Source organism: Hemitrygon akajei, unplaced genomic scaffold, assembly GCF_048418815.1.
Source record: "Hemitrygon akajei unplaced genomic scaffold, sHemAka1.3 Scf000083, whole genome shotgun sequence".
Lineage (NCBI taxonomy): Eukaryota > Metazoa > Chordata > Chondrichthyes > Myliobatiformes > Dasyatidae > Hemitrygon > Hemitrygon akajei.
In genome coordinates this window covers 2010814-2036883 of record NW_027331969.1, presented here as the reverse complement: position 1 = coordinate 2036883, position 26070 = coordinate 2010814, and positions in this window count along the sequence as shown.

The following is a 26070-nucleotide window of genomic DNA, read 5'->3' as shown; positions in this document are numbered from 1 at the left end:
AGTTTGCATACTCCCCCTGTGACCACGAGAGACTCTGACACATCCCAAGGACATGCCGGATGAATGGCTAATTACCGTTAACCCTGTAAAGGTGGGGAGGGTGTGCGTGTATCAGATGGGAGTTTATGGGTCAATAAATGAGAATAGGTTTCAGGAAAACGTGAGGGAATGGTGTTGGCGGGAATGCTCTCAGAAGTAGCATGAACTCCAATAGACCGAACTTAAAGACAAAAGGAAACAGAGCACAGCAATGCAGTATATTAATCTTCACCTTTCATTCAACAGGAACAGTCACACAGCCTTCAGTCCCACATCACATCCCAGTTTGCTGAACTGCGCCGGATTATCACTGAGAAAGAGCAGAGCTTACTCAGGGATCTCAGGGAAGAAGAGGAGAGGATTCTCAATCCAATGGTGAAAAATCTTCGGGAGATTCAAGGGAATATAAGGAGTATTCAGGAGGAAATCTCAAAGTTAAAGGAACAGATGGATCAGAAAGACGGTGTGATATTTCTCAAGGTGAGGGATTATATTTCAATTTGTTTCTGTCAAAGGGCACTGTAATGAACAGTGGTATATTTGAAATAAACACAGCAGAGCGGCCAATTCTAACAAATTAATTGCCGCTGCTGACGATCTCACACAAGTTGTTATACCTGCATGACGCACCCTCCAATCACTCCAATAATGACATTTCAAAATGTCCAAGATACGCTTTCAGTCCTTCATTAGCAAAATACAATCTTGAAGCGATGAAACTTCAGGGTAATTCATTGTAAAATAAGCTGCAACACAGCGGTCAAGAACAAAATGACATCCGCCCGACCCCAGCTCAAAACTGCCCGGAACAAAGTACAGATACGTAATTTTTTTCATTCGCTTTTACCATGCCTCCACTCACGTGACGAGTTACCATGATAAACACATAACACAGAATACAACGCAGACAGAAAACAGATGCGTTGCTCCTACACACAGCATTTAAAAATGGCAGTAAACTGTTTCTCACCAGACAATTGATGCATCTATTCAGGGTTGTTGTTGTCCCATAATAATAAGATTATTAAGGGATTGGACACGCTGGAGGCAGGAAGCGTGTTCCTGCTGATGGGTGAGTCCAGAACCAGTTTAAGAATAAGGGGTAGGTCATTTAGAACAGTGATGCGGAAAAAACTTTTTCACCCAGAGAATGGTGAATATGTGGAATGCTCTGCCCCAGAAGGCAGTGGAGGCCAAGTCTCTGGATGCTTTCAAGAGAGAGTTAGACAGAGCTCTTATAGATAGCGGGGTCAAGGGATATGGGGAGAGGGCAGGAACGGGATACTGATTGTGCATGATCAGCCACGATCACAGTGAATGGCGGTGCTGGCCAGAAATGCCGAATGGCCTACACCTGCACCTATTGTCTATTGTCCCAAAACTGGGGACAAGTTGTTCCACAAGTTGTTCCACAACTTCTGTACATCCCAGGACAGAATGCAAATTTCTCTGAAATTATTTACCCTGATCATAACACAGAGCTGCTGACTGTGTCCTTAATTCTACATTAAATATCCTCTAAAACTCTCATTAACTCCCATTTTCAGTCACAGGCTGGGAGTGTGTCTGGTGCGGTTGGTGTGAGGGTCTCTTTGTCAATCAGTGAGAACAAAGAATTTGACCCACACATCAGACTTATCTTCCGTATCGGGTTTCCATCAGATTAGGGAAACTATTATTGTCTCTTTACTTTTACAGATAACATTCAAATGAACGTTCAAACGTTCAAAACATAACCAGGCCATTCGGCCCATTTTCTCCTCTCAAATTCCCTGCTTCACAATCCTCCTGCCACTTGCTCACCACAACCAGCAACAGTGCCCCGAAATCTCTGGTCCCTCACGTGTTTATCCAGCCTCCCCATTACATTCAATCTCTGCTTTTCCATTTCAGCCACTCCTATGGCAGCGAGTTCCACATCCTCTTCACTAAATTTCTTGTGGAATTTAGCAAAATCTATCTGGAATTACATCTCCCCACAAGTCTCCCCATAAATAGAGGTACTTCCTCCACCCGCACACAATCACATACATCACTGATCTTAAATTCCTCCATCCTATCACACTGATGATATATCCAGATGAAAATGCTCAGCCTGTCCCGACTTCTCTGTAAGTTTCATACTCTCTGTAATGGTCTGACATTCAGAAACTTTCCTTGTAATTTACCCCCTGGTTCTGTGTTGTCCAAGTGTGTGAGTGATTGCGGGAGTGGGAATTTTCAACACCTTGTAATGATTTGGGTGAAATTCAGGATGTGGACAGTAAGTCCAAGTCTAATCAGATTTGTGTTTTATTGATTTCAGGAGGAAGCTCGTCGGAACAGAAGGTAGGACAGGCTCTTTACTGAAACCCTGAATGGATTTGTAAAATAGTTCAGAATAGCAATTTATAACCAGCAGTTTAATATTTACAGGATTAATGACGATATCCAGGAATTGTCAGTGACAGATGAGACCCAACCGTTTGAAAAATTCGATCACCTCTATTTGTTGAACACAGTGCTGAGAGAAACGCTTGATGCTATTAATCGAGGTAAAACTTACAAAGATTCATTTCTCCTTGTTTATGAAGCTCAATTTAGTTCCAATTTGAGGCAAAGTTTGTTTGTAATACTGGGCTGAAGTGGAACTGAAGTTTATTCCACATTAACCCCACCGACAGGGAGGCATCACTGTCAAATGGTCAGCTGGAGATGTCAGATCCCTGAACACATCAGCACAGGGTCACAATACAACCAATACAGGGGACTGGCAGATGAACCACTGTGTTCCAATCCCAGGCAAATGCACTAACACACCAGGACATGAGTTTGGATCTACCAGAGGAGCTGGGAATTTAATACTGATGATAATATTGTAGGGAATAAAAGCAGGTATCAGTGTGGTGACCGGGATTGTCAGGAAAATACACAAGTCCTGCTTGCCCTGTGAGTGCAGACTCTGATTGACACAGGTCTTCCCACTTCCGGATCAGCATCTCTCACTGTTGTTAGAGGCAGAAGAGGGGAGTGGTCGTGATCGGGGACTGAATCGTCAGGGGAACAGACAGGAGAATCTATTGATGTGAACGGGACACCCGAATGGAATGTTGCCTCCTGGCTGCCAGGGTCAGGGATGCCTCGAATCGTGTCCGCAGCATTTTAGAGAGGGAGGGAAAAGAGCCAGATATTTTGGTAAATTTGTGACAATGACATTGGAAGTAAAAGCAAAGAGGTCCTGAAAATAGAATTTGGAGAGTTTGGTAGAAAGTTCAGAAGCCGCACCCCCAGGGTTGTAATTTCTGGATTGCTGCCTATGCCACGTGCTGGTGAGGGTAGAAACAGGATAATTTGACAGATAAACATGGCTGAGAAGATGGTGCTGGGGACAGGGATTCAGGTTCTTGGATCATTGGGATCTCATCTGGTGGACGAATGACCTGCTCAAAAGGGATGGGTCGCACCTCGACCCAAGGGAGAACAATATTCTCACAGAGAGGTTTGTTGGAGCTGTTGGGGAGGGTCTGAACTAATACAGCGCAGGGCGGTGCTCGGGACCTGGAGTGAAGAGATAGCACTGATGGCAAAATGCAAAGATAGCGTGCAGTCAGACTGTCAGATAGGGCGGACAGATGCGTAGAGAAAATTGCAGCCAGCATGGTGAATATCAGTGCATTAGCAATGCAGAATTAAAAAGGGTAGCAGATACAGTACAAAAAGTGTTATATCTCAATGCATGGAGTATGAGAAATAAGGTGGATGATCTTGTTGCTCGATTACAGATTGTCAGGTATGATGTTGTGGCCATCACGGAATCGTGGCTGAAGGATGGTTGTAGTTGGGATCTGAATGTCCAAGGTACACAATGTATCGGAGGAAGGAAGGAAGGCTGATGGGGTGCTGTGGCTCTGCTGGTAAATCAGCAGCAAGATGTGACATAGGATTGGAAGATGTTGAATCCTTGTGGGTTGAGGTAAGGAACTGCAAAAGTAAAAATGACACTGACACCAGTCATATACAGGCCTCCCAACAGTCAGTGGGTTGAGGCCCACAGATTGCAACTGGAAATAGAAAAGGCTGATGAAAAGGACAATGTTATGATAATCTTGGGAGATTTCAACATGCAGGTCATTTGAGAAAATCAGGTTGGTAAAGGATCTCAAGAGGTTGAGTTTGTTGAATGCAATGTGATGTCTTTTTAGAGCAGTTTGTCGCTGAGCCTACTCGGGGAACAGCTCTACTGGATTGGGTGTTATGTATTGAACCAGAGGTGAGTAGTTAAAAGAAACCTTAGGAAGCAGTGCTCACAACATGACTGAGTTCAACTTGAAATTTGACAAGGAGACAGTAAAGTCTGACATTGTTGTATTTCAGAGGAGTGAAAGAAATTACAGTGGTCTGAGAGAGGAGATGGCCAAAGCTATTTCGAAGGAGATGCTGACAGGGATGAGAGCAGAGCAGAAATGGTGTCAGTTTCTGGGAAAATGAGAAAGGTGAAGGATAGATGTATTCCAAAAATAAATTCAAATGGCAAAATAATGAAACCGTTGCTGAGAACGGAAGACAAGTTATTGTAAAGGCAAAAGAACAGGCATATAACTAAATAAAAATTAGTAGGAAGACGGAGGATTGGGAAGCTTTTAAATATCTACAGAGAGGATCTAAAAGGATGATTGGGAGGGGTAAAATAAACAATAAATTGATTTGAATTGAATTGACTTTATTACTTACATCCTTCATATACATGAGTATTAAAAATCTTTACATTACGTCTCTATCTAAATGTGCAATGTACAATTTATGATGATTAATATGTACAACTGGTTAATATGACATAGGAATACAGTTGTCTCAACATGAGTTAAGCAGTCTGATGGCCTGGTTGAAGAAACTGTTCCGGAGCCTGTTGCTTCTGGCTTTTCTGCTGCAGTACCGTATCCCGGATGGTAGCAACTGGTACAGTTTGTGGTTGGAGTGACTCTGGTCTCCAAAGATCCTTTGGGCCCTTTTTACGCAGCTGTCTTTGTAAAACAAGTTAGCAAACAATATCGAATGGTTTTTCAAGTTTTGTTAAAGAATAAAACAGAAATAAGTGTGGATATAGGACCGCTAGAAAATGAGGCCGGATATATAATAACGCGGGATAAAGAGATGGCAGATAAACCAAATATTTTGCATCAGTCTTCACCGTGGAAGACACTAGCACTGTGCCCGGTGTTGAAGAGTGCGAGGGAAGAGAAGTGAGTGCAGTTACTGTTACAAGGGAGAAGGTGCTCAAAAAGCTGAAAGACCTAAAGGTACATAAGTCACCCGGACCAGATGAACTGCACCCTAGTGTTCTGAAAGAGGTCGCAGTAGAAATTATGGAGGTAATTCAAATGATCTTTCAAAAATCATTGGACACTGGCATGGTGCCAGAGGACTGGAAAATGGCAAATGTCACTTAACTCTTTAAGTAAGGTGGAAGGCAGCAGAAAGGAAATTACAGACCAGTTGGCCTCACCTCTGTGGTTGGGAAAAAATTGGAGTCAATTGTTAAGTATGAGGTTATGGAATACTTGGTGACACTGGACAAGATAGGACAAGTCAGCATGGATTCGTTAAGGGAATATCCTGTCTGACAAACCTGTTAGGATTCTTAAGGGAGATTACAAGTAGGATAGATAAAGGGGATGTACTGGATGTTGTATATTTGGAATCTCGGAAGACCTTTGACAAGGTGCCACACATGAAGGTGGTAACCAGATTAAGAGGCCATGGTATTGCAGAAAAGTTACAGGTATGGTTAGAACATTGGCTGATTGGTGGGAAACAGCGGATGAGAGTAAAGGTATCCTTTTCTGGTTGGCTGCCAGTGACTCGTGTTCCACAGGGGTCAGTGTTATGACGCCTTCATTTTATGCTGTATATCAAGATCTAGCTGATGGAATAGACCATAAGATAAAGAAGCAGAAGTAGGCCATTCGGCCCATCGCGTCGTCTCCTCCATTCAGTCATGGGCATATCTAATTCTTCCAGTCGTCCCCACTCCCCTGATTTCACAGAATAACCCTTAATGCCCTGGCTAATCAATAACCTATCTATCTCTGCCTTAAATATGACTTGGCCTTAAGAGCCACTTGTGACAGCAAATTCAAAAGATTTTCCGCACACTGACTAAAGTAATTTCTCCACATCTCAGTTCTAAATGGAAGTCCTTCAATCCTGAATTCATACCCTCTTGTCCGAGAATAGATGGCTTTGTTTCAAAGTTTGCTGATGATACAAAGATTGGTGCAGGGGGCGGTAGTGTTGAGGAAACCGTTAGGCTGGACAAGGACTTGAATGAAGAGAATGGGAAGAAAAGTGGTAAATGATATACAATGTTGGAAAATGCATGACCATGTACTTTGGTCGTAGAAATAATGTGGAGATTTTTTTTTCAAATGGGGAGAAAACCCAAAAAGCTGAGATGAAATTGGACTTAGCAGTCATTCTGCAGAACACACTAAAGGTTAACTTGCAGGTAGAGTCAGTGGTGAGGAAGGCAAATCCAATGTTAGCGTTCAATTCAAGGGGTTTAGATAGTATTCAATTCAAGAACAGGGATGTGATGCTGAGGCTTTATAAGGCACTGGTGAAGCCTTAAGTATTGTAAACAATTTTGGGCTTCTCATCTAAGAAAAGATGTGCTGGAATTGCAGAGTGTTCATTTCAAAAGGATGATTCCAGGAATGAAAGGGTTATCATACGAGGAACGTTTGATAGCTCTGTGTCTGTACTCACTGGAATTTAGAAAGATGAGGGCGGGATCTCATCGAAGCTTTTCGAACATTGAAAGACCCAGACAGAGTAGATGTGGAAAGGATGTTTCCCATGGTGGTGGAGTTTAGGACAAGAAGGCACAGCCTTAAGATGGAGGGGATCTATTTAAAACAAATGTGAACAAATTTGAGCCAACAGCTGGTGAATTTGTGGAACTTGTGTGTATTTAAGGCAGAGCTTGATAGGTTCTAGATTAGACACAGCATCAAAGGTTACGGGGAGAAGGCCAGGTAGTCCGGCTGAGGAGGGAAAAAAAGGAGTAGCCATGATTGAATGGCGGAGCAGACTCGATAAGCAAATGGCCTAATTCTGCTCCTCTGTCTTATGGTGAACAGACCACTACATTGAAGCATTGTGAGAATGAGCTCGGACACACCAACAAGCATTGACATGGGTCAAGATTTCATCTCAGGAGAAGCACACACAGCATAACCGGCCTGGCAAAGCTCCCTCACACACATACACAGGAAGGACTGGCAGATTGTAGTCAGAGTCTCAGCAATGTACGTTGTTATTTCCCTCAGTAACCTGGAAACCAATCTCTTCAGAGACAGTCATTTATTTATTTAAACAACTCAATCACGTGTGACACATTGTCAACACATACTAGACATGTGATGACACTCTGTAACATACAAATTCTTCAATGTGCACACTCTCCTTCAATGTGTATACACACCACACGGATATTTACTACAATCAACACACACACACACACACACACACACATACACACACACACACACACACACACACATACACACACACACACACACACACACACACACACACACACACACAGACACACACACACACACACACACACACGGATATAGTATCAGAGTGTAACACACAGTCAAAGATACAGGCACACATTCCCATTTAAGATTGAAATCTGCCGTCCTTACCCAGTCTGTCTGTTCTGTGGCACTGAGCTGCCCTCTGACGTGACGTCACATCAACACTTCACAGACAGACTCCGGGGTGAGATTGCTCAGGAGGATGATCTCGGAGGGTTTGACGGATGTTGAACCCACGGCCCACTTCATCAATCTGTAAGACTAAGATGTGTTCTTGAGCACGGCCCATTTGTGTGTGTTTGCCCCCGCAATCCCTCTAACAATTTCCCATCTGTGTACCTGCCCAAATTTATTTTAAAATATTTTATTTTACCTGTTCCTACAGCGTCTGACGGCAAAGTCCATTTACATACCTCCCTCTCTGTGAGAATATTATCACATAGACCACTCATAAAAATTTCCCCTCTCACTTTCAATCTGAGCCCTCTGGTTCTGTACTCCCATTTCTTGTAAAAATAAACTTTATTTAAGCCCTTCATCAATAATTTACCTCGATAAGGGGTCATACCTGCACACCCTACACTACAGCTGAATAGCCCAAGTTTATCCACTGTCTGCTTTTATCCCACGCCCCCCCCACCCCATATACAGACCTCCAAATATTAGCCAGGTTAGAAATGGGATATAAATTACACAACGAGATGGAAAAAAGGGCAAGCTGACGATCGGAATGAGGGATTTCAAGGAGGTAGATTGGGAAAATCATGTTGGTGTTGTATTTCAGGAGAGGGAATTTGTAGAATGCCCCCGAGATGGCTTTTTAGAACAGCTTGTGGTTGAGCCCAAAATTCTGGAGAAGGATTTATATAATGAACCAGATACGATTTGGGACATTCAGTTAAAAGACACTTCAGGAAGATGTAAAATGATAGAATTCACCCCACAGAGGGAGATTACGTCAGCTAGATGTATCGGTTTTAGAGTGGAGTATTGTTAGTTACAGAGGCATGAGGGAGGAGCTGTCCAAAGTAGATTGGAAGGGGACACGAGCAGGGATGATTGCAGAACAACAGAGACTGGAGTTCCAGGGGCAATTCGGAAAGATGAAGTATTATTACACAGGGAGGATGAGGGAACCGTGTTTGACAAGCGAAGTTAAAGACAGCATAGAAGTGAAAGAGAGGGCATACAATAAAGCAGAAATCAGCAGGATGTTGGAGTATTGAGAAGATTTTGATCATCAACAGAAAGGAATTACAAATCCATAAGGAGAGAAAATGAGATATGAGGGAAAGCTTGCCTACAATCCTCAAGAGGACACAAAAATGTAAAGAGTAAAAGAGAGGCGAGAGTGGATATTGGGCTACTAGAAAATGACACTGGAGAGGAGAAATGCGACAAAAGACATGGCAGAGGTACTTATTTAATATTTTGTGTCAATCCTCACTGTGAATGATACTCGCTGAATGTCAGAAATGTGAGAGTGTCAGGGGACAGAGATGAGTGTTGTTGCTGTTACTGAGGAGAAAGTGCGTGGGACGATTGAAGATCTGAAGGTACCTGGACCAGATGGACTACACCCCAGTGTTTGGAAAGAGTTAGCTGAAGAGAATATGGGGACATTAGTGATGATCTTTCAAGAATCACTTGATACTTGGTCATTCAAGACGACTGGAAATTGCAAAGGTCACTTCACTCTTTAAGAAGGCAGAGCAGCTGGGGAAAGAAAATTATAGGTGAGTTAGTCTGGATGTGGTGTGCTTGGGAAGATGTTAGAGTCCAGTGTTAGGGACGAGCTTTCGGGTACATGGAGGCACATGATAAAATAGAGCAAAGACAGCATGCCTTCCCTTAGGGGGAAATTTTGCCTGTCAAATCTGTTGGAATTCTTTGAGGAACACAAAGCCAAGATAGACAAAGGATGATTTGGATGACAGAATTGTTGCCTTTGTGGCCAAGCTTGCAGACGATATGAAGATAGGTGAAGGGGCAAGTAGTGCTGCAGAAGCTCGGAATCTGGGGAAGGACAGAGACAGATCAGGAAATGGACAAATAAGTGATAGATGGATTATCGAGTAGGGAAGTCGCACATACACTTTGGTAGAAGGAATAAAGGCATAGACAATTTTGTAAACAGGGAGAAAATTGAAAAATCAGAAGTACAAAGAGACCTAGGTATCCTTGTGTAGGATTCCCTCAAGGTTAACTTGCAGTTTGTGTCAGTTGTAAGATTGGCAAACTCAATGTTTGCTTTCATTTCGAGAGGATTAGAATACAAGAGCAAAGATGTAATGCAAAGGATTTATAAGGCATTGGTCAGACCACACTTGGAGTATTGTGAGCAGTTTTGGGTCCCTTCTATCAGAAAGATGTGCTGGCATTGGAGAGGGTCCAGGAGGTACTCAAGAGTGATTTCGGGAATGAAAGAGTTAACATATGAGGAGCGTTTGATGGTTCTGGGCCTGTACTCACTGGAGTTGAGAAGAATGGCTGATATATTATCCCTCTCAACCTTATTCTCCCGCCTCCTCCCCATAACCTTTGAGACTCTGACTAATTAAGAAGTTTACTTATCAACTTCTGCTTTAAAAATCAAACAGGAGAGAATCTGCAGATGCTGGTAATCCAAGCTACACAGGTCCTGATGAAGGGTCTCGCCAGATCTCTCTGACACTTGTCCGGGGAGAGTTGATGTTGGGAAGGTGTTGGTGGGTCAAGAACGGTAAGCACAGCCTCCGACTATAGGGATATCCATTTAGGACAGAGATCAGGAGAAATTTCTTTATCCACAGGATAGTGAATCTGCCACAGGCAGCTGTGGAGGCCAAATAACTGAGTATATTTAAAGAGGAGTAACACACACAAATTGTTGGGGGAACAGCAGGCCGGGAAGTTTCAATGGAAAAGAGTAAACTGTCGACGGTTCAGACTGAAACACTTCATCAGGACCTGTGTTGCTTAAGAGTCCCTGCAAATTCATCCCCTGTCCTAATGAGGGGCTGCGAGGGATGGGGTTGTGGGAAAGGGGACAAAGTAATCCTCATCTGCCATCTTTGTCCCCTCCATCTTCTCATTACGTCTACGCACACAGTTCACCCACGGGCTTTCCACCCTTCCCCCCCCCCCGGTTCAATCTGCCATTCATCTCTCCCCTACTGGTTCCCATTATCACCTCCTTTACTGTCTCAAACCATCACACTGCCCAACTTCACACTCACAAATGAATGTGAACTTTCTATGACGGGCCTGTTGCTGTGCTGTACTGTTCTATGTTCTCTGTTCCCTGTTTCGAAGAATGAGAGGAGATCTCATGGAAACACGAAATTCTTTCAGGGGTCAACAGGCAGGAGTGAGGGAGAATGGTTCCCCTGTCTGAGGAGTCAAGGGCCAGGGGTCTCTCTGCTCTCCGTCCAGCGTAAAACCCTTGAGGAGACATTAGTTGTCCATCCGCATTCGTCGGGTGAAACCACGGGAAAGGTTCGTGTCGGCCAACCGACAGCGTCTGAGGCCCGTGGCCTTTCCCCGATCCCGGGGCCGCGCTGCCCGAGTCTCCCCTCGATCCCCAGGGACTCTCTAATTCTCTGCTTCTCCCCCCCAGTCTCTGTCACCCTGAATGTGGAAACGGCGCATCCGGGTCTCGAGGTGTCTGAGGATCGGAAGAGTGTGAGATTCACCCGGACCTGGAGGGATCTCCCTGACACCAGGAAGAGATTCACAAAATGGGCTTGTGTGCTGGGATCGGAGGGATTCACATCGGGGAGACATTACTGGGAAGTGGAGGTGACGGGGAATCGTATCTGGTGTCTGGGAGTCGCCGCAGAGTCTGTGCAGAGGAAGGGAGGGTTCAGTCTGAATCCGGAGACCGGATTCTGGGTCATCAGGCGGGATAATGATGTGTTATATCGGGATTATGACGTGTTCGGTGATCTCACCTCCCCTGAGTCCTGTCTCGCTGCCGGTCCCATACCCGGGAGGGTGGGAGTTTATCTCAGTTACGAGTCCGGGACACTTTCATTTTACAACGCGGAGACCAAGTCCCATCTCCACACCTTTACTGGGAATAAATTCACGAGGAAACTTTATCCTTTCTTCGCGACCTGGGATGGAAACCAGTGGCTGAGAATCTGCTCCGGTTCCTCTCCGGGTCTGTAAACGGGTCGGTTCCCGGGACCGGTGTCAGGAGTAAAGTCCCTGTAAATATAAATGTGCGGAGAGTGCAGCTAAATACGTGGCTAAGGAGATGGTGCAGGAGGGAGGGCTTCATGTTTCTGGACAATTGGGCTTTGTTCAGGATAGGTGGGTCCTGTTCCGACGGGACAGTTTGCCCCTGAACTGGAGCGGGACTAACATGCTTGCGGGTAGATTTACTAGTGCTGCTCCGGGGGATTTAATCTAGATTTGGAGAGGGAGGGGAACCAGAGTGTTAGAGCAGATAGTGAGGTGGAGGATGATAAGGATCATGAGAGGACTGCATGTATAGACGGAAATGAAAAAAAAAGTTTATACATGACAGAAATATTCTCAGGTACATCTATTTCAATGCAAGGAGTATTGTAGGTAAGGTAGATGAGTTTAGCGCGTGGGTTGACACGAGGGATTACGGCATTACTGCTATTAGTGAGACTTGGTGGCAGGAGGGGCAGAACTGGCAGCTTAATGTTCCGGAAATTGTTTCGGGGTTCCGTTGTTTCAGACGTCATAGTGGGGGAGGGATGAAAGGGGGTGGAGTGGCATTACTAGTCAGGGAAAATATCACAGCTGTGCGTGGATAGGACAGCCCGTAGGGCTTACTACAGAGGCCATATGGGTGGAGCTGAGGAACGAGAAAGATGTAACTACACTAATAGGGGTGTATTACAGACCGCCCAATAGTCAGAGTGAATTGGAGGAGCAAACCTGCAGAGAGATAGCAGACCGGTGTAAGAAACAGGAAGTTTTAATAGTAGGGGATTTTAACTTGACTGGGACTCTCACACTGTGAAAGGGCTAGATGGCTTGGAGCCCGTCAAATGTGTTCAGGAGAATTTTCCAAATCGATATATAGAGACAGGATGCAATACTGTATGTCCTGTTAGGGAACCAGACAGGTCAGGTGACAGAAGTATGTGTAGGCGAACATTTTGGGTCCAGTGACCATAATGCCATTAGTTTCAAGTTAATTATGCATAAGGATAGGTCTGGTCCTTGAGTTGAGGTTCTAAATTGGAGAAGGGCCAATTTTGTGGGAATGAAAAAGGATCTAGGAAGAGTGGATTGGGATTTTTGTTTTCTGGCAAGTATGTGTTCAGTAAGTGGAAGGCCTCCAAAGGCGAAGTTTTAGAGAGTGCAGAGTTTACACGTTCCTGCCAGGATTAAAGGCAAAGTTAACAGGCATAGGGAACCTTGGTTCTCAAGGGATATTGGCGATCTGGTTAAGAAAAAGAGAGAAGTGTATAGCAGGTATAGGCAACAAAGAACAAATGAGGTATTTGAAGAGTATAGAAAATGTAAGAAAATACTAAAGAAGGAAATCAGGAAGACAAAAAGAAGAGATGAGGTTGTTTGACAGATAATATGAAGGTAAACCCGAAGGGTTTCTACAAGTATATTAAGAATAAAAGGATAGTAAGGGACAAAATTGGTCCCCTAGAAGATCAGAATGGTCATCTATGTGTGGAGCCTTACGAGATGGGGGAGATCTTAAACAGTTCTTTTGCATCAGTATTTACTCAGGAAACTGGCATAGTGTATATGGAAGGAAGGGAAACAAGCACTAGTGTCATGGAACATTTGTAGATTAAAGAGGAGGAGGTGCTTGCTGCCTTACAGCGAATAAAGGTAGATAAATCCCCCGGGCCTGACTTGATATTTCCACGGACCTTGAGAGCGACTAGAGTAGAAATTGCAGGGGCCCTGGCAGAAATATTTAAAATGTCCTCAGCCACGGGTGCAGTGCCAGAGGATTGGAGGGTATCTCATGTTATTCCGTTTTTTAAAAAAGGCTCCAATAGTAAACCAGGTAATTACAACCCAGTGAGCCTGACATGAGTATTATGTAAATTATTGGAAGGTGTTCTGAGAGATCGGATATATAAGTATTTGGACAGTTAAGGGCTGATTAAGGATAGTCAGTATGGCTTTGTGCGTGGTAGATCGTGTTTAATGAATGTTGTAGAGATTTTCGAGGAGGTGACCAAGAAAGTAGATGAAGGAAAGGCTGTGGATGTTGTCTACATGAACTTTAGTAAGGCCTTTGACAAGGTCCCACATGGGAGGTTAGTTCAGAAGGTTCAGACACTAGGTATCCATGGAGAGGTTGTAAACTGGATTCGAAATTGGCTGTGTGGGAGAAGACAGAGAGTGGTAGTGGATGATTGCTTCTCAGACTGGAGGCCTGTGACTAGTGGGGTGCCTCAGGGATCTGTGCTGGGACCATTGCTGTTTGTTGTCTATATCAATGATATAGATGTGGTCAATTGGATCAGCAGGTTTGCTGATGACACCAAGATTGGAGGCGTTGGGGACAGAGAGGAAGGCTTTCAAAGCTTGCCGAGGGATCTGGACCAACTGGAAAAATGGGCCAGAAAATGGCAGATGGAATTTAATGCAGACAAGTGTGACATGTTGCATTTTGGAAGGACAAATCAAGGAAGGACATACACAGTAAATGGTAGGGCACTGAGGAGTGCAGAGAAACAAAGTGATCTGGGAGTTCAAGTACATAATTCCCTGAAAGTGGCGTCACAGATAGACAGGGTTGTAAAGAAGGCCTTTGGCATCCTGGCATTCATAAATCAAAGTATTGAGTACACGAGTTGGGATGTTATGCTGAGTCTGTATAGGGCCAAATTTGGAGTATTATCTGCAGCTCTGGTCACCTAACTATAGGAAGGATATCCGTAACATTGAAAGAGTGCAGAGAAGATTTACTAGGATGTTGCCAGGTCTTCAGGAGTTGAGTTACAGGGAAAGATTGAACAGGTTAGGACTTTATTCCTTGGAGCATTGAAGAATGAGGGGGATTTTGATAGAGTTTAACAAAATGATGAGGGGTATAGATAGTAAATGCGAGTAGGTTCTTTCCACTTAGATTAGGAAAGATAAAAACGGGAGGACATGGCTTTAGGGTGAAAGGGGAAAGGTTTAGGGGGAACATGAGGAGGAACTTCTCAACTCAGAGAGTGGTGGGAGTGTGGAACGAACTGCCATCTAACGTGGTAAATGCGGGCTCACTCTTGTTTTAAGAATAAATTGGATAGATACATGGATGGGAGAGGTGTGGAGGGTTACGAACTCGGTGCAGGTCAATGGGACGAGCGGAATAAAGTTTCCGCACAGACTAGAAGCGCCAAATAGCCTGTTTTCTGTGCTGTAGTGTTCTATGGTTCTATGGAGTGAAATAAACACGGGCTGAGAATTATCGATCGATTCATTTTAACTCGTTCACCGCATCCGTCAACCGAACAGAAACACCGGGGATTCAGCAGCAGCTGCGGGCAGCAGGTCCTGAGTACCCCCGGGTCCTAAAGTCCACCCACAATCAGACAGGTTAAATGGGACAAGTGGGGGTGGTACTGACCGGAAAAGACAGTGAATATTGAACATTAAGTTCATCGGCGATTTCTTTGTCCCCCATTACTACTTCACCAGCATCATTTTCCAGTGGTCCAGTATCAACTCATCTCCCATTCACTCTCCATGCAACTGAAAACTAAACTTTCCGTATCCTGATTTATTTTATTGGCCACTGTGCCCTCATATTTTGTATTTACCATTCTAGTGGCTTTTTTCGTTGCCTTTTGTTGAATTTTAAAAGCATCCAACATCCAACATCCCACTCACTTTTGCTATCTTATATGACATTTCATTAGGTTTAACACATTCCTTAACTTCCCTTGTCAGCCATGGATGTCTACCCCTGCCATTTGAGAACTTTTTCTGTGGGACACGTCTATTCTGCGCCTTGTAAACTATTCCCAGACACTTCAGCCGTGATCCCCGCAGAATACTCCTCCAATTCACTCGGGCAAGTTCCTCTCTCATGCCTCTGTAATTCCCTTTATTCCATTATGAGACTGACACATATGACTTAGGCTTCTCCCTCTCAAATTGCAGTATCAATTCAATTATATTATGATCACTGCCTCCTATGGGTTCCTTTACTTTAAGCTCCCAAATAAGATCAGCGTTATTACACAACACCCAATCTAAGATAGCCTTTCCCTGAGTAGGCCCAAACACAAGCTGCTCTACAATCGGTTTTGCAGGCATTCAACAAATGCCCTCTTCTGATCTGACAACATCCCGATTTTCCCAATCCTCTTGCATATTGATTTCCCCGATACAATTGTGACATTGCAATTATTAAAGCCAGTCCCAAAATCTAATAACGTTTTTTTATCTGAAAACTATCTACCCTCCCAAAGATTATACTGAAGACTGCATTTGATTTTTCTTCAGCCTTATACGCTTCACATTGAAATAGTATGTGTTTCGACAGTTTCATAATGACAAAATGTACAGAATGAAGTTTTCCAATTAGATACAAGGCATAATTAAGCATAGTGTGGGCATTTCTATGTCGTGTCAATATCATTCTTTCCCTTGGTTTAAGCCCTTCTTCTATAAACCCAACAGGTTTATGTATTCTGTAAAGGTGTCTGTCCTTATGTCCATTATCCTACAAGTCTTGCCATAAGCCCCTAATTCATAAAACGACCAACCCTTTAGCTTCTGATTTGCTAAGTGGAAGGTCTATATCCACAGCTTAACATTTCACAGTTTTTGTTGCGAAACAGTCAACCCCATCATTTCCCTCAACAGTGTGATGTGCAGGGCCCATAATGTGCAGAGTTATAAATCAAACTTTATGTATGAAATACCGTTTGACAAGTTTCCAACCGTCAATCTGGCCTACTGCCAGAATGACCTGTTTAAGACTCATCAAAACCGAAATGTATTCTGAACAAATTAGAAGGATTTCCTCCACCCACTGTAAGCCTAAACTGTTGGCAAATAATTCTACTTTCTATGCTGATAAATCTATGCTGAGATGGCTGTAAGTCATTTCTTTATCATTTTCCTGCAATTCAGTAACACAAAAATAGCCACACCAACATCCCCAGTTAAATTATCTTCTGATTCATCTGTAAAAATGGTTACAGTATGATAATAACTTTCATTAAACTTATATTAATATAAAATTAACTGAAGACATTGGAAAAAACAAGGTGGGGTGACAGAGAAAGCTACAATGGGACATTTTGTATCATCAAATACACCCATATTCCCAGCATGATAAGAACCCAGCCACCCAAAACTTAAAACACTCTTCTTGTGATGTCCCCAACCGTCCTCCAGCACACCTTTAACAGAATGATAATTTCTTTGCCCTCTGAAATTAATCCAGTATGTTAAGAACAACTTCAACCTCTGTTACTGTGAGGGCAGTTGTCCTATTGCAATCAGTAAAGCCAACACAGGAGATGACATTACTGCAGCAGAACACAATGTTAAAGCCTGTAATTGTATCACATACAAACATTTCTAATTTGAAGATGAAGTTGATCCATTAGCCACACAGACATAATCAAGAACAGATCAAATTAAACAAATATAATTGGTCAACAAAGATTTTCATGTTGCACCCAGGAAGGCCCACATAGGTGCCTGGGGAAATTTAATGGTCCTTTACATTTGTCAGTTATTGTACTGATAGGAGATTCCATTTTCATTTTCAATCTTTTTAATTGATTTTAAAAAATCACTATAAATGCAAATCAGAGGAGGTTATATCAGATACATATTTCAATAAGAATACAAACTGTGTTGCCTTTATGGCATTTGTTTAGTTTATAATATTTTCGCTTTAGTAATTCGTTTGTTAGCATTTTTTAGTTAAAGTTAGGATTGTTTAAAGTAAATTCGTTGTCTGTGATATATCCGGTTTCGCCGCGTCTTGTGGGAAAATACCGGTTTGGTGAAACGGGAAGGAGGGGGCTCACATGTGCAAGATCAGCGCAAGAAAAGTTGTCTCTCTACGCATCAGAAACATAGTGAAGCAACGCCATAAGTTCATGAGATAATCGATGTGTTGAATTAAAATGTTAACGCTGATTCTGTTAAAAGTAATGACGGTTGATAAGGTTTACGTTTTCGTTAGTTAAAGAGTTGCGGATAGTTTGTGTTGAAATGTATTTAAAGCAGTCAATGGCGTAGGTAGATTCCGACTGTATGCTGCATTTTTATGTAATATAGTTGTTGCAGTTTACTTTTGCAAGTATTTACGATGTAAATGTGATATCAAGAAGGAAACAAATACTGTACAAATTTTGTATTGTTTTATCAACAGTTTTCACCATACTTAATGTGGAAGAATGAACAGTAAATGGTTAATCTTACTGCGATCCTCTTTTCATTGACTACGGTTTATCTCAGTGTTTAGTTCAGCGTTCTCTTACACCTGAGTGAGAACACTACACAAACAATGAAAGGAATGTACACTATCAAAATCATGTATAATATTCAGTTAATATATAAAAGGAACCCCTGAACAATTCATTAAAAACACTCAAAATTTCTATTACGAGAAAAAAAAACCCATTAAACTAACCTAAAACAACAAAAAAAGACGGGGCAGTCCATTTTAGGATATAATTACAAAAAAAGGGGAAAATCCTTCTGGTCAAATCAGAAACTTCATGGAGACGAAAAAAAAAATTACCTAAAAAAGTTAAAAAAAATCATATATAAAATCACTAGTAAGGAATGTTGAAGCATACAAGGAATGCAGTTTAATGTGCTTTTCCGAAACATGGCTGACGGCTAACATCCCGGATGTAAATGTAGAATTACCTGGTTTTACTACGTTAAGATTTGACAGAGATGCCAAAAAGAGTGGGAAGAAGAAAGGAGGGGGACTCGCTGTCTACATTAACGTAAGATGGTGTAACCCCGGGCATGTGAGTACAAAGATCTCCGTTTGTGAAAGAGATATTGAGCTGATCGCCGTGAGTATGAGGCCATATTACCTGCCGCGAGAATTCGCAAACGTCATTGTGGTGAATGTGTTTGTCCCGCCGCGTGCCGACACAACGGTAGCGTGTGACGTCATCAGCTCCGCTGTTGCTAGGCTTCACACAGCACCCTGAGGCACTGGTGATAATTACAGGGGACTTCAACCATGTGACTTTGGACAAGACACTACTTGCTTTCTCCCAGTACGTGGATTGTTACACCAGGGGTAATAGGACTATTGACCTGCTGTATGCAAACGTAGAGGATGCATACAGTGCATCCCCGCTGCCTTCACTGGGGAAAGCTGATCACAACCTGGTTTTGTTACAGCCCAGATATAAATCAATTGTGATGAGGCATCCCACTACTACACGCTCTTTTAGAAAGTGGACTCCTGAAGCTGAACAGGCCCTGAGAGACTGCTTCGGTACTACTAACTGGGATGTACTGCAAGGGAGGCGCTGTGGGGGCGTTGAGGAGGTCACTGAATGCACAACGGACTATATTAACTTTTGTGTGGATGCCGTTGTTCCTGTTAGAACTGTTCGCTGCAATCCCAATAATAAGCCCTGGATCACTAGTCACATCAAAGGCCTCCTAAACCAGAAGAAGAGGGCCTTTAAAGATGGTGATGTGATCGGTTGGAGCTTAAAAGAGTTCAGAAGGAACTCAGAGTACAGATAAGAGGGGCAAAGGAGCAGTATAGGAGGAATCTAGAACAAAAGCTGCAGAAGAAAAGCATGAAGGAGGTGTGGGATGGGATGAAGATCATCACCGGATGCGGTGCAAAGTGGGGGGCAAACATAAGTGGAGATGTGGAGAAAGCGAACCAGCTGAACAACTTCTTCAATAGGTTCGACAGCACAATCTCATCCTCACCGCAGAACTCCACACCAGGCTTACTTCCCTCACAGGAAAATAGCCACTCACAGGAGACCTTGCCCACGCCCAGGATTACGGCGGCACAGGTGGAAGGTCAACTGAGGAAGATCTGAACCAGCAAGGCGGCGGGACCGGATGGAGTTTCCCCACGATTACTGAGGGCCTGTGCGACTGAGCTGGGAGAACCACTACAGCGCATCTTCAACATGAGCCTGGAGCAGAGAAGGGTACCCAGACAGTGGAAAACATCCTGTATTGTCCCGGTACCGAAGAAACCACAACCAAAGGAGTTGAATGACTTCAGACCTGTTGCCTTGACGTCGCACGTGATGAAGACCATGGAGCAGCTGATAATACAGAATCTGAGGCCACAAACCAGGCACGCCCGGGATCCTCTTCAGTTTGCGTATAAGGAGAAGGTGGGAGTGGAGGATGCTATCACGTATTTGCTGCACAAATCCCTCTCTCACCTAGATGGGGTCAGTGGTGCTGTGAGGATTACATTCCTGGACTTCTCTAGTGCCTTTAACACCATCCAGCCCAAGATCTTAAGGCACAAACTAACGGAGATGGGAGTAGACTCTCACATGGTGGATTGGATAGTGGACTACTTGACAGAGAGACCTCAGTATGTGCGGTTGGGAGACTGTAGGTCTGACACGGTGGTCAGCAGCACAGGAGCGCCGCAGGGGACCGTGCTCTCTCCGGTCCTGTTCACCCTGTACACATCAGACTTCCAATATAACTCGGAGTCCTGCCATGTGCAGAAGTTCGCTGATGACACGGCCATAGTGGGGTGTGTCAGGAATGGACAGGAGGAGGAGTATAGGAAACTGATACAGGACTTTGTGATATGGTGCAACTCAAACTACCTGCGTCTCAATATCACCAAGACCAAGGAGATGGTGGTGGACTTTAGGAGACCTAGGCCTCATATGGAGCCAGTGATCATTAATGGAGAATGTGTGGAGCAGGTTAAGACCTACAAGTATCTGGGAGTACAGTTAGACGAGAAGCTAGACTGGACTGCCAACACAGATGCCTTGTGCAGGAAGGCACAGAGTCGACTGTACTTCCTTAGAAGGTTGGCGTCATTCAATGTCTGTAGTGAGATGCTGATGATGTTCTATAGGTCAGTTGTGGAGAGCGCCCTCTTCTTTGTGGTGGCGTGTTGGGGAGGCAGCATTAAGAAGAGGGACGCCTCACGTCTTAATAAGCTGGTAAGGAAGGCGGGCTCTGTCGTGGACAAAGTACTGGAGAGTATAACATCGGTAGCTGAGCGAAGGGCGCTGAGTAGGCTACGGTCAATTATGGAAAACCCTGAACATCCTCTACATAGCACCATCCAGAGACAGAGAAGCAGCTTCAGCGACAGGTTGCTATCGATGCAATGCTCCTCAGACAGGATGAAGAGGTCAATACTCCCCAATGCCATTAGGCTTTACAATTCAACCGCCAGGAGTAAGATATGTAAAGTGCCGGGGTTGACTGTATTTAATGTATTTAAGTAAACTACTTAAGAACTTTTTAAAAGCTATTATTAATGCTTTTTGAGAGAGAGATTTAGATGCATATCATATTTTTTACTGAGTTAAGTATTGTATGTAATTAGTTTTGCTAAAACAAGTGTATGGGACATTGGAAAAAATGTTGAATTTCCCCATGGGGATGAATAAAGTATCTATCTATCTATCTATCTATCTATCTATCTATCTATCTATCTATCTATCTATCTATCTATCTATCTATCTATTTATATGAAAATATTGAATGAAAGGTCACAAGGTTTGCTCAAATTTAAAAGATGCATCAGGCATCCGACTTCTAATTTTCTCCAAAATTAAACACGTCATAATGGAGGAGAGCCAAAAAAAAACAACAAGTGGATTTCGATCCTTCCATTACAACAAAATAGCTCTCCTGGACAATAAAGCTGAAAAAGCCATTATACGTTGAGCGGAAGCAGGAACATTTCCAATTGCAATTGGAAATAATTTGGTAGTAAATAGCAATTACTACCTCTAATCTATAAAGCTATATCATCTGTATATTGTCATTTACCCAGGGTATCCCATTTTCCCATCTCAGAGAAAGTATCAGTAACATAATATTAAATAATGAAGGGCTACAAATACTGCCTTGTGGGATCCCATTCTCTATCTCATAGAAACACAAACAGAACGTGCCGACCCGTACTTGCACAGTCCGTCCAAATAAAAAAAATCAGAAACATTATACAATCTCCCTTCACTCCTAATTGCCATAATTTAATCAAAAGCCCTTCCTTCCATAATATATCATTTTCCTTTTCAGTATCAAAAAATACTACTATTACGGCATCTTTATTTAATTCTGTTTTCCTAATATCATCTTCCAAACCTCAAACTGAATCTAACGTCATTTCACCCTTCCAAAATCCACTCTAATAAAACACCTTATCAGCACTCTTTCCAAAATATAACTCAAGCGCTTGATTACCATACATTCCATCAGTTTACATAAATGAGACATTCACGATATAGGCCCTTAACTAGAAGAATCAGATCGGAATCTTCCAGGTTTCAGAATAGGCACTACTGCTGCCATTTTCCATAAGGAAAGTAGATGGCCTAACCTCCAAACATGATTCAGAAATTTAATATTTTCACAAAACATAATGATATACAATTACAATTACATATCTCACACTTTCCTGGGGACACCTGACCTGCATTATTAATAAACTTCTTAAATTCATACAAATAAATCTCTACATCAGTGATACTATCATTGCTACAGCTGATTTCCAGCACATCAGGGTATTCACTGAAAAATATATGCCTACATTGTTTAACTTCTTCACTTAAATTATCCTGATTATGAATGTTAGCAAATGACCCAGCCAGTAACATAACATTCCCTGTTTCGGTAACAATCATTTTGCCCTCATTAATCAACACTGGAATATTATGATCCCCACAAATACCCCTATTTTCTAAATCATACCCCAAACCTCTCCAAGTTTAATATCCCTTCCAATATTATCTCCATATAACCTCCAGTAAATCATCTCCTTCCTCACCACGGCCTGTGCCCTTTTATTCTTGAAAAGCACCAGCACATAAAAACTAACATTTCTCCCAATTTGCTTCCTGTCCCGATATAAATCCAAACTCAAATTCATAAAGACATAAAGCGTGACTGACATTCACATTAACTAATCACCGTGTGAGTTCCCATTTGACCGACAGGCGACTCAGCCAATGATAGTAGGGATCAGTGTTGGGTCTGAGCTATGATAGGCTGCTGGAAATCAGCCCATGTTCCGCTCCTACTCTTCCGCTCCATCCCCATGGCGGAGTTCAGCGATTCGCTTCTGTCGGTGTCGCTGGCCACGGCGTCCACAAGGACGGGTGTGATTCCCCTTTGACGCCTGGGTGGGTCTATTTCGGCAATGTCTCTGCTGGCTGAGAAAAAATTCTTTTGCAGGGAGCGAGCGAGGAGGCGAGGACCATTGACTACAACTCCCGGAAGGCCCCGCTGATGACAGAAGAGTTGGGGGGTTGTTTAGGGGTAAGATATAAAAGCAAAATGGAGGAAAATGTAATGCATTCCGTATTGTGTCATTCCTTCAGTGAAAAAATAAATAAAGAAAGAAAGAAAGAAAGAAAGATAGAAAGAAAGAAAGAAAGAAAGAAAGAAAGAAAGAAAGAAAGAAAGAAAGAAAGAAAGAAAGAAAGAAAGAAAGAAAGAAAGAAAGACGGAAAGATAGGTTGGGAATAGATAGGATGCAGAACTGGGCTGATAAGAGGCAGATGGAGTTCAACCCAGATACGTGTGAAGTGGTTCATATTGCCAGGTCAATTTTGAACACAGAATATAATATTAATGGTAAGACTTTTGGCAACGTGGAGGATCAGACATATTGGGGTCTGTGTCCATACGACACTCAAAGCTGCTGTGCAGGTTGGCAGTGTTGTTAGGAAGGCGTCTGGTATGATGGCCTTCATCAACCGTGGGAATGAGTTCAAGAGATGTGAGGTGATGTTGAAGCTATATTTCTCCTAACCTGTACGTAAGTAATTGTACCCTAACACAGCAGGGTTCTGGACATCAAGTTCGCTGATGACACGATCGTGGTGGGTCTCATCAGCAAGAACGACGAGTCAGCTTACAGAGAGGAGGTACAGTGGCTAATGGACTGGTGCAGAACCAACAACCTGTCTCTTAATGTGAACAAAACAAAAGAGATGGTTGTTGACTTTAGGACGGCACAGAGCGACCACTCCCCGCTGAACATCGACAGCTCCTCGGTAGAGATCGTAAAAAGCACCAAATTTCTTGGTGTTCACCTGACGGAGAATCTCACCTGGTCCCTCAACACCAGCTCCATAGCAAAGAAAGCCCAGCAGCGTCTCTGTTTTTTGTGAAGGCTGAGGAAAGTCCATCTCCCACCCCCCCATCCTCATCACATTCTACAGGGGTTGTATTGAAAGTCTCCTGAGCAGCTGCATCACTGCCTGGTTCGGAAATTGCACCATCCCGGATCGCAAGATCCTGCAGCGGATAGTGAGTTCAGCTGAGATCATCGGGGTCTCTCTTCCTTCCATCACGAACATTTACACTACACGCTGCATCCGCAAAGAAAACAACATTATGAAGGACCCCATGCACCCCTCGTACAATTTCTTCTCCCTCCTGCCATCTGGAAAAAGGCTCCGAAGCATTCGGGCTCTCACGAACAGACTATGTAACAGTTTCTTCCCCCAAGCTATTAGAATTCTCAATACCCGAAGCCTGGATTGACACCTTGCCCTATTGTCCTGTTTATTATTTATTGTAATGCCTGCACTGTTTTTGTGCACTTTACGCAGTCCAGTGTAGGTCTGTAGTCCAGTGTAGCTTTTTCTGTGTTGTTTTTTTTTTCATATTAAGTCTAGTTTTTTGTACTGTGTTATGTAACACCATGGTCCTAAAAAACGTTGCTCATTTTCACTGTGTACTGTACAAGCAGTTATGGTCGAAATAACAATAAAAGTTGACTTGACTTGACTTGACTTAGTTGGACACCGCTCAGGGGTCCTGTGTTCAGTTCTGGTGGCCTCACTACAGGAAGAATGTGGATACTATAGAGAGTGTAGAGTAGATTCACAAAGATGTTACTCTTGGATTGGAGAACATGCCTTATGAGAATAGATTGAATAGATTGAGTGAACTTGGCCTGTCCTTCTTGGAGTGACGGAGGATGAGAGGTGACCTGATAGAGTTGTAAAAGATGATGAGAGGCTTTTACCATGTGGATAGACAGAGGCATTTTCCCAGGCTTGAAGTGACTAACATGAGGGGACGTTGTTACATGGATGTGGCAGGAAGAACGAACCCAAGTGCAGGACTCTGGCATGGAGGCAGGATCAGGAGGCAGAATCTCCGTAGCGAGCACAGAATCGAGACCAGGCTGAGTCAGGACGAGGGAGGCTTGATTCACAAAAAGATACGGGGTTGAGGACTTGGAGCAAGGTTCCTCTCTCTCTGAGAGTCGACCAACAATCTGGCAAGGGCTGACCGGAGCTGTCAGGGTCATATCCTCCGGTGGCTAATGGAAACCAGGTGCTGGTGATTGAGAGGAATTGGGAAAGATTGGGAATCAAGTTTGCGGATTAAGGGCCAATTAGAGAGGAAAGTGAAAAGGTGGGAAATGCCAGTCAGGTCCATGACAGACGTAGTTTTAAGCTGCTTGGAAGTTGGTACCCAGGGAATGTCAGGGGTAAGTTTCTTACACAGAGAGTGGTGGGAGCATGGAATGGGCTGCCGGCAACGGTGGTGGAGGTGGATACAATAGGATATTTTAAGAGACTCTTAGATAGGTACATGGAGCATACAAACATAAAGGGTTATACTTTGGAGGGTTATAATTCTGGGTTCTGAGTCAAAGGCAGGCAGAGGGATTAGTTTAAATGGACACTGGGACAGCATGGATAGGTTGGCCGAAGGGCCTGTGTCAGTGCCGTAGGGAGGGGTTCTGTCCCAAACAGAATTCCCCTCAATAGATTCTGCCTGACTTGCCAACATTCTTGAAAAGTTGCATTCAGTTCTGCTAAGCATTCTATACAAAGGATGTTTTGTGCTGGAGGACAGCAGAGGAGATTCATCATGAATGACGGGGCTTGTTTCCAGAGACCTTCAGTGATAGGAACAGACTCAGCCCATCGAGTCTGCCGCCTTTCCATCATGGCTGATCCCGAATCACACTCAATACCATACACCTGATTTACCGCCATATCCTTTGATGTCCTGACCGATCAGGAAACGATCAACTTCCACGTTGAATATACCAACACACTCGGCCTCCACCGCAGTCTGTGGCAGCGCATTCCACAGATCCAATACTCTCTGACTAATAAAAAAAAAAGCTGCTTACCTCTGTTTGAAAAGGTGGCCCCTCGACTTTGTGGCTGTGCCCCACAATAGGAAATACCTTCTCCACATCCACCTTATCCAGTCCTTTCAACATTCGGTAGGTTTCAATGAGATGCCCCGCATTTTTCTGAGTTCCAGCGAGCACAGGGTCAAAGCTGCCAAGCGTTCCTCATAT